Below are 13,406 nucleotides of genomic sequence, written 5' to 3' on the forward strand. Positions count from 1 at the left end.
TTTGCTCCGAAATGCTCCACTTTGATGGCAGATGTCTCCCTTGCAAGGGACAGAGCAAACTCTACTATTGTGTATATGAGCATGTACACTGTAAAAATGCCATTTAATTATATGAACTAGTCTTGAAGGCCATTTAATAGCAGGCTGTATGTGCTGGGTCACGCACAATTCTTCGAGTGTGGCTCCAAATGAAGTCTTGAGTCAGAGTCTTCCTACGAAAGATCAGACTCCCGCATGGAAAAGATGTTCTTTGTATGTGCACTTAAGACTTCTCCATTACCAGAGCCTTTGACACAGTGCGTTCTTTCGGCACCATAAATGCGAGGTGCGGCCTGCGGTACATACAGGGGTGTAGGAGACAAAATCTGGAAGGGACAGGGGACATCTTGGGGACTTTGCTTTATTTATTTATTGTGTTTGAGTCAAAGAACTCGACTTTTCACAAAATTAGAATTAAAATAGCAGTATGTATTAAATTACAAATATCACTGTATAAAACAAGAGAAAAGAAGAAAAGAAAACAGAAGAACATTAAAGGATGCAGCAGCAAAGAACATGTCTTTGTATGTTGCATTTCTGGATTTTTCATCTGACTATGAGCTCATGGTAAGAGGAAATTACAATTACTTCCAGTGGGCCACAGCTAGGACGCCAGCTCGTTAAGAGGCAGATCACCTGTAAGTGGACTCCTGCCAGATAAAGGAGTTGAAGCCTTTTCTTCAAACTGCAAGTTGCTACTCTTTTTTGTGGGGCAAGGAGACGTTTGTGTCAAAGAAAGAGGAAATCTTCAGTACAGCAAACAAGGAGGATGAGCGATCGCAAGCCCTCCCCCTTATAAGCACCCCCCAGGTCTGCGGCCGGATGTGTCGGACACAGGGCATGCCTAGTAGGTGGGGTGTATGTGGACCCAGGGGGCTGGCTAGAGGGGCAGCCCGCTATGTGGGCTGCCCCTCTAGCGCCTCTGCGAGGGCCGGGCCAGCCTCTCACGATGGGTCTGGTGCCTCTTATTCCATCTCATGCTGGCTTCAGAGCCTAGCCTTTCTTTGCCTTTGTTATTCTGAATGCAGAGCTGGACTCTGTTCCCTTCTCGTTTAACATTTGCTGCAAAGCCTGATCTATTTGATTCTCTCATATGTTACTAGGATGGCAGAGCATGGGTCCTCTACCCTGTTACATTATTCAAAGAACCCCTCTGGCCTTTCTTTGCCTCTCCCTTGTCTCACTGCTTGCTTGCTTAATACATACCTCCTTGCTTGAATGCTCAACATATCCTCCCCAACAAAGCAATGGGAGCTGCAGTCTGTCTTAACTTCTATTTGTTACGTGTCTTGAATTGGCCTCTTATTTCCGCTTTTCTGTATGCAGGGGAAAGGCATTTACCAGTCACTGCCATGATGGTTCTACCTGGCCATAGGAGGGAAACGGCTAGCCAATAATGGAAGAACATGGCATATTATGCCAGAGGCTGGCAACTACCTTCCTAATGCCTACACAAGAGACATAACTCTTGCCTTTGTTTCTAACAGTAATTCAGTGGATGAAAAAACACGCACACACATATTGCTTATAAATGAAGGGGAGGATGTCACACTTCTTTAAGACATTTTGATCACACCAGGAGCTAATTTCCATCTGCAACTAAGCGATTACCTTTTAGACTTCAGGCTTTAAATAACGTTTGTATCACCTGGAAAGCACAGAGGTTGCTCAACAGGGTTCCTGGAGCACGAGGGGTACCCTACAAGTGGGCATTGATGATTGGAGGGCATTCTTGCCATGGTTTGGAGCCTGGACCCTACAGCCATGATGGGGGAGGGGCATATTACCTTTGGTTGTACGTACCCTTTGAGGGTGGGCAGACATTGCCTCCTGCTTTAGCCCACTAACAGCTCTGCTTTGCAACTTTACCACACATACCGATCAGGTGGCATGTAACTCAATGCTACTAATGTTATCAGCCTCAGAAATCTGGAATCGTTTGCCACATCAACTAGGGTACAGGCTTTTGCCACCTGAGACTTACCAATGTCTGAGTTGGCATGTGTCACCCTGTGGGGAAGACACACAGAAAGAGCAGGGCACAGTGTCCTTGTGCGTTTTTCACACTTCTTCCTGGGGGTGGGCACAATTCACTCCGCAGAGAAAGTGGCACATGCTGGGCAACATTCTCCCACTTTGACAATGTCACCCAAAGAGCGAAATTGGCCATTTGAAATACCTCAGTCGACTTATTATTGCACAATCCACACTGATGGGTTTAAGCACCTGCTTAACGCGAGATGGCAATCAAGGGCATTTGCCAACGCACTCAAGAAGCAAGGACACCCTCTTACCAGCAACATGCCATGCTCACTCATTCTGATCACGAATTGGCATTTATCTGGGGTCATGTTAAATGTATTTATTTATTTATTACATGTGTAGCATCACGCAAAACCCCCAAGCATCAAGGCGCAAAGTAAACTGCATGGAGTGGACCACTTCCATTGGCGCACGTTTTTACTTTTCCGCCACAAAATGGAAGATTTTAGCATAAAAGGCAGGTGAAATCACATTGCTTTTCCACTTTGGAAGAGTGTAAATACCTCACGCAATTAGCGATTGGTGGCGTAATTGACAATGGCTTCCTCTGGACTCTGCCCGCTTTTACCAGGTTTCATTTCCAAGCAGATCCCAGAGGAATCCCTTTCCTTATTTCCAGCATGAGAATCTATGCTGGCAGTAAGGCCGCATTTGTCTGGGGGAGTGGGAAATACAGGGGGTCCTGGTGTGTCCACTCGGCTCCCGAACTCGACCCAGAAAATGCACGAAAATCTGGCCAATTAGAAAAAGCGACAGTAATAGTGTTTTCTACCACTTTTTCTGAACCAATCGACCTGGAAAATGATGTGTTGCATCGGAAGCTGAAGGCATTCACTGACTATTATCCCACCGGAAAATTAAGCCAGGTGCTGAACACAGGTGCTGCATATTCCTGTGCACAATCTGCATTTGGAGAATTAACTGAGCTACCTTACAAATGATATCTCCTCTGGGGCTTTACCGTCTTAACCCCTTAACTGCCACGGGTATTTCCCCCCAGTGCCAAGGCCTTTTTTGGTGATTTCGGTATGTCGCCATTCAATCTCTTGTAACCTTTGTTACATGAGATATCTTGGCCAAAGTGGCTCCTTTTTTCCCCACATGTAGGCGGTCGTAACGCCACCCAGGAATCCTAGTTTGCTGTAGGGGGGGGTGAGAGTAAATAACCAAAAAGGAGAACATTTCGTTTTTTTCCAGAAAATGCCAATAAAATGTTGTGCAAAGAAGCCTGTGGTGTTTTCCTTGTAAGAGCTAGGAACAAATGGTTTGCTGTGCTGGATTCGCCATTTTCCAGGATTTCAAGAACAGATTGAGTGGAAACCAAAATAACATTTTGATATGCTAATCAGCCGTTTTGTGAGAGGTAGGCGATTTTGGCGTTTTTTTTGTCCAATAGGACATGCGTGGACGGAATGGAAGAAAAGGGTAATAAAGCTGAATGGGAAGCCAAAAAGGCATACATTTCTGAAAAGTAGACAATATTCCAAGTTTAGGAAGGGGTGATTTGCACAGGTCAGGCAACAACTATGTAGGGAAAGATTCCATAGGGGAGAAATCGGGAAAATGACAGAAAAAAAAGAATTTCTGCACATTTCAATCTGGTTACCCACCGAAACACGCAGCCAACACCACATGGCCTACCTTCCCGTGTTCCCACAGGTTTCCTGATGAAAACGGTACCTCACATGTGTTGGTGCACCTACCTGGGTGCAAAGGGAAAAGCCTAAAACACTGGTAACCCCAAGTCTTTTCGCACAGCAGATTTTCAGGAATTTTGCTCATGTGGACAACCTACAGATTTGGGCCGAGGGTGTTGCAGCCACGAAGGAAAACAGGGAACCCCATGCATTTCTGAAAAGAAGACACTCGTGGGAATCCACAGAGGTCGGACTTGTGCGAATCGCCCCATAATTTAGGACCCACAAACCCTGACAAAGTCTGACATTTTGTGGAAAAACACAATTTTCACTTTGTCTGGGATTGTGGATAATAAATTCTGGGGCGATTCGCGCACGTCAGACCTCTGTGGATTCCCACTGGTGTCTTTTCGGAAATGCATGGGGTACCCTGTTTTCCTTTGTGGCTTCGACACACTAGGCCCAAATATGTAGGCCGTCTCCCCAAACCCTTTGGGGGTTACTGGGGGTTACCAGTGGTTTAGCCTTTTCCCTTTGTGCCCACGTAGGTGCACCCACACATGTGAGGTACCGTTTACGTCGGCCACCTGTAGGAATGCGGGAAGGTAGGCCATGTGGTGCTGGCGGCATGTTTCGGTGGGTGGCAGAGGGAAATAGGTCTGAAAATTGTAGTTTTTTCACCAAATTTCAGACTTTGCCGAGGATTGTGGGTAATACATTCTGGGGCAATTCGCGCAAGTCGGACCACTGTGGATTCCCACGGGTGTCCTCATTTTGGAAATGCATGGGGTTCCCCGTTTTCCTTGGTGGCTTCGACACCCTAGGCCCAAATATGTATGTTGTCCACATGAGCAAAATCTGCTCTGCCGAAAGGCTCTGGGTTACCAGTGGGTTGGCCTTTTCCCTTTGCGCCCAGGTAGGTGCACCCAGACATGTGAGGTACCGCCTTCATCGGGACACCTGTGGGAACACAGGACTGTAGGACATGTGTTGTTGGCGGCGTGTTTCAGTGGGTGGCCAGAGTGAAATGTCTGAAAATTGTGGGGTTTTTTTCCCAAATTTCAGAGACATTTCCCTTTGCCCACCCTCCGAAACACGCCGCCAACAACAGATGTCCTACCTTCCCGCGTTCCCACAGGTGTCCCGACGAAAACGGTACCTCACATATGTCTATGCACCTACCTCGGCGCAAAGGGAAAAGGCTAACCCACTGATAACCCCAAGACTTCCGGCAAAGCAGATTTTGCTTATGTGGACAACCTACAGATTTGGGCCTAGGGTGTCGAAGCCACCAGGGAAAACAGAGAACCCCATGCATTTCCGAAAAGAAGACACCCGTGGGCACCCCTCTTTCCACTAAAAACATACATGGTGGTTTAGTGACCCCCACACCCACCCAAAAAAAGTTATAATTTGTTTTATTTTTGTTTTGCCCTTTTCTTAGGGGCAGATGGGCACATGTGTGTGGCCATCTGCCCCCCGGGGGGCACAACGTACTGCCCCAGGCTTGGGGGTGGCTCTGCCAATATTTGCAGTGGCCTCCCCCACCCCAAATGGATGGGGGCATCTTATGTATCCCTTCCTAGGGGCAGAAATCTGCCCCCAGGGAAGGCTATATAAGGTGCCCCCATCCACTTAAGGTGGGGGGAGAGGGCCACCCCCCCTTCCAAATACAAAAAATCCCGGTGGTCTAGTGGGCCCCCCCACCCAAAACAAATTAAAATATATATATTTTTGTTTTGCCCTTTCCTAGGGGCAGATGGCACATGTGTGTGGCCATCTTCCCCCCCGGGGAGCACAACCTACTGCCCCAGGCTTGGGGGGTGGCTCTGCCAATATTTGCAGTGCCCCCGCACCCCAAATGGATGGGGGCACCCTCATGTACCCCTTCCTAGGGGCAGAAATCTGCCGCCAGGAAGGGCTACATAAGGTGCCCCGTCATCCACTTAGGGTTGGGGGGGTTGGCCATGGCCACCCCCCTTTCAAACACAAAAAATCCTGGTGGTCTAGTGGGACCTCCTACCCACCCCCACTCAAGTTCTAATATATAACTTTTTGTTTTGCCTTTCCCTAGGGGCAGAGGGGCACGTGTGTGGCCATCTGCCCCCAGGGGAGGTGGAGGGCGGGGGGAGTCAAAATGTACTGCCCCAGGCTTGGGAGCAGTAGCAATTCCAATATTTGCCGTGGCCTCCCCCCACCCCAAATGGATGGATGGCATCTCATGTACCCCTTCCAAGGGGCAGAAATCTGCCACTTAGGGTGGGGGGAGAGGGCCACCCCCTTGCAAAAATCCCTGGTGGCTAGGGGTCCCCCCCGCACCCACCACACCCAAAACTACGTTTAAAAAAAAAACATTTTTTGTTTGCCCCGCACGACACACAAACACATTATGGGGGGATTTGTCCGCCCCTTCGCCCACCCCCCCATGTCCTACGCTCATGGGTACATACTCGCCAGCGAGCCGTACAGAGTCATGCTATTGTACAATGCCATGATGGACTTCAGGGCCTTTCAACACTAACATTTTGCATTACCACGTTTTGAAGTTCCTCATATTTGTTTCAGTGAGGTTAATCACCTGGGCCAGTTTTGTGGTACATGTTTGGAACACCATGTTGGATGGCAAGCCCTTAAGTCTATTTTTTGGGGATTAAGTGCGAACATGTACTTTAGTGGTCAGTCTCTTGCGTTGTAATGTGTTGTGATACACATGCTTAATCCACAGCTTTTCTGGGTGTCAATGAGTATGGAGAGGCCTTTCAGAGCAAATGTGTTCCTCAGACCATTGAGCTTCTCAGACTGGGTAATCTTGCTACACCTCCACGTTTTGGGAGTAACACTCAACTAATATTGTAGACAAATGGCTACAATACTGTGTGCTCACAATAAAAGCACAAAGATGGCATCATCATTCATATTAGCATTAGGTTGGTCACAATATTGTCAATAGACTTGTGTAGGTGACTGACCGGTATTCCTAATCAAAGGATGTCATAAAACAATACATTTTGTTGTGGGAAACTAGTGAGATTTTGGGGCTTGCATGCGAAATATCTTATCCTCGCCACCATTTTTGTGTCTTTCATCAAGAAAGACGAGCATGCAGCAAGAAAACATAGGCAGAGTCGGAGATGCACCCTGTTGAAGGAGAATAGTTATCCGAAATCCATTGTCCATGAAACCTGTTCTGTTTTAACTGTATTACGGCATCCTTTGATTATAAATACTTTTCAAATCACCTACACAAGTGTTGACAATTTTTCTAGCCCAATGCGAATATCAACGATGCCATCATTGCACCTCTATCGTGAAAACACAGTATTGTAGCAATTTGTCTACAATCTTATTTGTATTTTGTTTATTTGTATAGCGGTCCAAGCCCAAGGGCATCTGGGTGCAATTTCTTGCATAGCAAAGTTACAGGCCGTACAATAACACAGAAAATAATTTATAAAATTACAAAGGTTACAATGGCAGAGTTACATATTTACAAGTGTACAATTTCTTACATAAGCCAATAGTGCATGGTTGCGCCAATACATGCATTTAGTGAGCAGCCGAAGGTTTTAGCTAGGGAGCAGACATAGGGCCAGGGGCATCTAGACCTCTTGGTCGAGGAGCCACATTTTTGCATTTCTCCTGAATGGAAGGTAGGCAGTTTCTGTTCTTAATGGAAAAGGTAGTGTGTTCCACAATTTCGCTGCAAGAACGGGAAAGCTACTGCCTCCTGTAGCTTGAAGCTGGGAATTTTGAGGCAGTCTGCTTGAGCAGACCTGGTCGGGCGATCTGAAGTATTGCGTGCAAAGTTATTGGTTAGGTATCTAGGTGCTTGGTTCGCGAGACACTTGTGGGTAAGTGACAAATGTTTGAACGGAATCCTTTGCTTGACCGATAGCCAATTAAGGTTGCGTCTTGAATCGGAGATATGTTGGGATCTAGGGATATTCAGTGCTGACCTGATGGCACTGTTTTGTATAACTTGCAACTTTTTCAGGTTCTGTTGGCTGGCTCAGAGGTAGAGTGCGTTGCAGTAGTCCGGTTTTGACAGTACTAGGGCTCTGACTATAGAGATGCAGTTGGGTGTGGTAAGGAATGGTCTGAAGGCCGTAATTAGCTTGCAGGTGTATGCTGTTGCGGAGGCCATCGCATTGACTTGCCTAGATAGAGATAAAGAGGAGTCTATGTATGTGCCAAGTGTTTTCACATCCTTGGAGACCCTGATAGAGTTGCCGTCTATTTTGAAAGAGTCAAATTGTTTGTCTAGTCTGTTGAGTTTTAGTTTGGAGCCTAGGAGGAGTAACTCAGTCTTCTCATTGAAAAACAGTCTGTGCTTAACCATCCAGGCTTGTTTGATGCTGCAGATATCATTGAGTACTTTTACTTAGTTTCTGCATACATTTACCCAACAGTGCTTCTTGGGTTACTGCAGTGCTCCTCTTAGTGCTTTTTTTGTTTACTATTTAGGTACATTTTATTAGGGTAGTGCCCACTCCTAACACTCGGAAATCATCAACTGGCTCCAATGCCAATTCAACTTCTTACTCAAACTTCAATAAGATGAATAAACTACTTTAATCTCTCTAATATTCTTTGATTGATGTTCTTTCCACAGATTTTTCATATGCAATATCCATCTCCCCAAGTAGCTGCTCTTCAGAAGCTTTGCCGCCACCAGTGGGTGGGCCCAAGGCTCCTCATCAGCTTCCCGATGCCTCTACGCACAGAAAATGTCACAGACACTATATAGCAAGGCACCACGCCCTGTGACCTTAGTTCTACCGGGGTCAGGAAGAATCAGTGGAAGGAAAATCCATCCGTAAGAAAATGATCAAGAGGTACATTTGTTGTAATGGATTCCTTCCTCCAATGAATTCCTTATCTGTGATGGACTACCATAGCAGTATTTGGATCTGCAGGAGGGAGGAGAGCAAGGACACCACCTAAAACTGAAAACTGATGGACCACTATCAAAATGAGCATCATATCCTGACTGAGAATCCAAGCTGTAATGCTTTGAAAAAGTGTGCAGAGAAACCCACATAGCCGCCTGGCAAGTGTCCAGAACAGGGTCTCCACTTTGCTGAGTCGAGGTGTCAGTCAGCTCTCTAAGAGGAACGATCCCTGAGATCGTTAGCCACATCCTTACTAGCCAGTTTACAGCATACCGAGATGCAAAGGATAATCCACCTCGACAGGCTCGGTTTGGTCACAGCCCTGCCATCACTGGCAGCAGCACAACCAACAAAAGCTGTTAATCTTTCCTTGTCTGCCGAATCCGAGAGATGTAGTAGCAGATGACCTACACTGGGTGCAGTCAATGAATTTGTTCCTCTGCCTTGGAAGGATGAGGTGGAGTAAAAAAAGGGAGGAAGATGAATCTTTTGAGAGAGAGATGGAAATAGGAGACCACTTTTGAGAGGAAGGATGGCTTCACTCTCAATGTCATCTCTTTGGAGAAAATCAAATAAGGAGGTTAATCAAAGTTACTCACCGTAGTGAATAGAGTACTCACAGTCCTTAGTCCCCTTTTCTCCATCCTTTTGGGCGTCCCCCAACATGGGGACATACCAGAACTTTTGGCAACAAAAAATGGAGCTTCCACTTTAAATTTAGCATAGCGCGTGGGGGCACAGCCTCGGGACTGGGAACGCCCTGCTGAGGCCCTGCCCTCCGGCGCCTTTCCTCATCCCCTTCGAACAGAGACGACTAGATACCTGGCAAAGCTCATCACATATTAGCCTTTGGCATACAAGCGGGGGAAGGTGGGTGGGATGTATGGAGGAAACAGGACTATAATTACTCATATGTTCCATCCCCTTTCCTCCATCCTTGTGGGTGATTCCACCGAACAAGACCATAGGGAGGAGCTGTGACAACCTGCCTCAGATCTAGAACAAGGCAAAAAGGTTCTTCAGAACCGCCTGACCGAACTAAGCATTGCGCTTGGAGCTGGTGTCGAGGGAATAGTGCTTACAGACGGCCAACAGAGTGGCCCAAGTGGCCGCCTTGCTGATATACCAAGAAGCAAGTCTCTGAAACGCGACGGCCGTGGCCTTCGCTCTGACCGCATGGGTGTGACTCCCCTCAGGGACTGGTTTGTCCATGGCCATAGAAGCCCCTGAAATGGTCTGAACTATCCAATAGGCGATGGAACCCTGAGCGCCTGGGGGAGGAGCCCCCAAAGATCAAAAACAATGCCTCTGACTTCCTGAAGGATGTCAGCGAGAGGTAGAACTTGAGGACCAAGGAATGCATAGCCCTCTCTGCCTCAGTGGGTTCGGGAAGAACAGCGGCAGGGCAGATCTCTTCATTCAGATGAAATGGAGAGACCACCTTGGGAAAGAAGGTTGGGTGAGTGCGCAAGATGACCTTGTCCATGTGAAACGTGGTGAAGAGCTTGCACAAAGACAAAGCCAGCAACTCAAACCTGCGTGCAGAGGCGAGAGCCACCAGTAAAACCGTCTTTAGTGTCACCAAGTGGATGTCCAAAAAAGCCATCGGCTCCAAAGGGTTGTGCTGCAAAGCTGCTAGAACCACATTGAGGTCCCAGACCGGGTGCGGCCCATGCACTGCCGGAAAAAGCCTAGACAACCCCTTAAGGTGGGCCTTAACCACCGGGTTGGGCACAGAAAACACATGCTCAAGGGAATTCTTGTAAGCCCCAATGGCTGCCAAATAAGTGCAGCAAGTTTACACCTGAACTCCAGAACGAGCCAGTTGTGCAGAAAAAGCCAGCATGCCATCCAGAGGACAGGTGACAGGGTCCAGACCCTTGTCACAAGCCCAATGGCAGAACCTAGTTCATTTACTCTTATACTGGGACTGAGTCAAGTGGAATTACCCCACCTCGTCCAGGGGAGAAGCCCTTGGCTGCGGTGAATCGCCTATAGTGGCAATGTCGTCCGTGTCCGTCCCGGTGTCCCTAGGGTGCGGGGGAGGGCACGTGTGGAGGTTGATGTTCTGGGCATAGGATGTCACTTCCTCTTTTTCGCCGGAGGCTGGTCTGAGGCCACTGGCAGTGTCGTTGGCATCCTTTTCTGAATCTCGGATACCAGGGTGTGTAGGGTCGGAAGAATGTCCAGCAATACATCATTTGGAGGGGTCGGGTGATAGGCTTACTGGGCCTGCGCCGTCGGCATTTCCGCTACCTGGGTTTGTGCCATTGGAGTCGTCCCCCACATCCTTCTAGACCATGTGTACGGACACTTGTTCCTCCTCGTTCGAGGAATAAATATCTGCCCCCACCCCCTTTTTTTTGCATCCTAAGGGATCGGGTTGGGGCTTAGGAATGGCATCCTCTTCTCTGGTTTCCTCTCCACCAGCTTGGCTGAGGCCTCAGGGGTAGGGACACTCTGGGCATTGTCTGGGCTACCTTCACTGGGTCAGCACCCATGACCTTCGAGAGGGCTGCCGCCACCAACTCTATTGTCGACGACTTCACCTGGGCACGCCTGGGCCTTCTGGGCCAGGTTGCTCGCCTTTTCCTGCGCCTTCGTCTTCTCTGGCTTTTCCTGCAGCTTCGCCGTGTTAGCCGATTTCCTCTTCGAGGAGGAGCTGGAGCGATGGCTGGAGTTGGAGGCAGATGGTGAAGATGAGCATGCCCTGCCCGTCGCGGGACCCACTTGCGCAGCAACCCCCACGTAAAAGGATTCACTGTGCTTGGTCTCGTCTTAGGCCCCCACGGATGAAGCACCAGCAAAGGATGTAGAAGCCGGCTGGTTCTGGGTGAGGCATGCCCCCCGCTTGTCGCACAGGGCAGAGGCCTTGGCGCTGAACCATGCCGCCAGCCTACGGTGACAATCCTTCAGGGTTCGCTTGGAGAACTCGAGGGGGATTTCACAATCTGCTTCCCTGTGATCCGGATGGAGACAGTAGAGCCTCTACAAATACATTCCGCAGTCTGCAGCTGGGATGGAGCTTGAAATGGGAACTCCCCTCTCTCTTCTCTTCCGACATGGTCAGAGTGTGGAGCAGGATGGAGAACTATTGTTCTCCTGCATGGGTCTGGCATGGATTCACATGCTCATGAATATTCCCGTTCAGGCCGGGAATCCTTGGAAAAAGAAAACACAGTTTCACTTACAAACTGTTTCTCTCCTCTAAGCCATCAAAAAATAGTCATGGGCCCCCACTGTGAGAACGAAAGTGGCTAAATGACATGTTCTTTGGGAAGGTAACCCACTCAAGAGTCCGCAGCCACACTTCAGCTCACTGTACCTTTCACAGAAGGGAAATAACCATTTGCATATCAGTCTTTGTCCTGGCCACATGGGCAGTCCAGCACAGAGATGCTATGGCAATTCTCCTCTGAACAAGAGTATCAACAGCAAACCCAGACACGTGTTAAGCCTTGTTGGGGGTCCACGTCTGGATGACCCTAGGAAACTAAGGGTGACTAAACCCAAGTCCCTTAGGCAATCAAAAAATAGTCATAGGCGCCACTCTGCGAGAATGAACACGGCTAAATGATCTGTTCTTTGGTAAGGTACCCACTGGAGAGTCCGCAGACGCACTTAAGCTCACTGTACCTTTCACAGTATCACTGTCCTATGGGTCATACTGCCCCCATCCAATGACAGTTCTCTCCCCAAGCCTCGCCTCTGGCAGCCATCTTCAGATTTGGTAAGCACGTAAAATGGCAGTAAGACCAAGAGCCGCTGCAGAGGGACCAGAGGGAGGGTTCGCATTGTGAATCCATGCCAGACCCATGCCAGAGAACAGTAGTTACAGGTAAGTAACGTAAACCTTCTCCAGCATGGGGTCTGGCATCGAATTACATGCTCATGAATAACGAATAGACATCAGTACACATTACACTACGGGAGGTGTCAAGACTCAACCAATGTAATTAACACTTAGCCCTGGAACAGACCCACGTCAAGCAAACTGGTTGCGTAGCACTGCCTGGCTGACTCTGGGCTCCTCCCTGGAATCCCTGCCGACTCAGTAGAACCTCGTGGAGGTATGCATGGACCTCCACGTCGCAGCCCTGCAGATGTCCAGCGGGGGCACACCAGAAAGGAACACCATTGTTGCAAAGATCGCTCTGGTTGAGTGGGCAAGCGGACGGCCAGGCAGAGGCTGGTTAACCAGCCAATGACAGTGCATGATGCAGCCGGAGAGCCTTTTTTTAAACTGTACTTATTTGCATTTTTATTTTAATCATAAAATATTTAGCAAAAAATGTGAAACTATTCCATACATTCCTTTCTCTTAAATGCAGCGTCAACTTAGCCTCTCATTTGCGGGATCCAATTTTGTCTAGTAGCAAAGTATCCTCTAGAAAATTCCTGAAATAGTTGAGTTGCAATGAATAAGGAGGGTTCTCCTCATCGCCATCCGCCACCAGTCCTCATCTGACATTTGCCTACAGCCTGCTAAATGTTGGCCAAAATAATGAGTCCTTTCCAGGGTAAGACCCGAGCATGCAGTAAATAGATGCGTTTTGGATTCAGTTGAATTTTCTGGGTTACAGAACCTACAGATTTTGGCTTCACCCCCTTCCTTGAACTTTCGATCTTACTGCTAGCACTTCAATTATTTCATAGAGGTTGAGTCATAAATATCAATCTTACATTCGGGTCAAGGTATTTCTTCAGGTATGGTTGGATCTCGCCTTGTTTTCTCTCTTCGTAAACCACGGTTTTGTGCAGCTTTAATTTATTAACCTCCTCCGATGTGATGATC

General features: G+C 48.1%; 1 protein-coding gene across 1 annotated transcript in view; it reads right to left on the reverse strand.

Moving 5' to 3' along the window:
• WAPL (WAPL cohesin release factor) overlaps positions 1-13,406 on the reverse strand; it is a 1,736,851-nt gene that overhangs the window by 235,457 nt on the left and 1,487,988 nt on the right. The window lies entirely within an intron of this gene.

Source organism: Ambystoma mexicanum, chromosome 8 (genome assembly GCF_040938575.1).
Source record: "Ambystoma mexicanum isolate Mex_15411 chromosome 8, UKY_AmexF1_1, whole genome shotgun sequence".
In the NCBI taxonomy this organism is placed as follows: Eukaryota; Metazoa; Chordata; class Amphibia; order Caudata; family Ambystomatidae; genus Ambystoma; species Ambystoma mexicanum.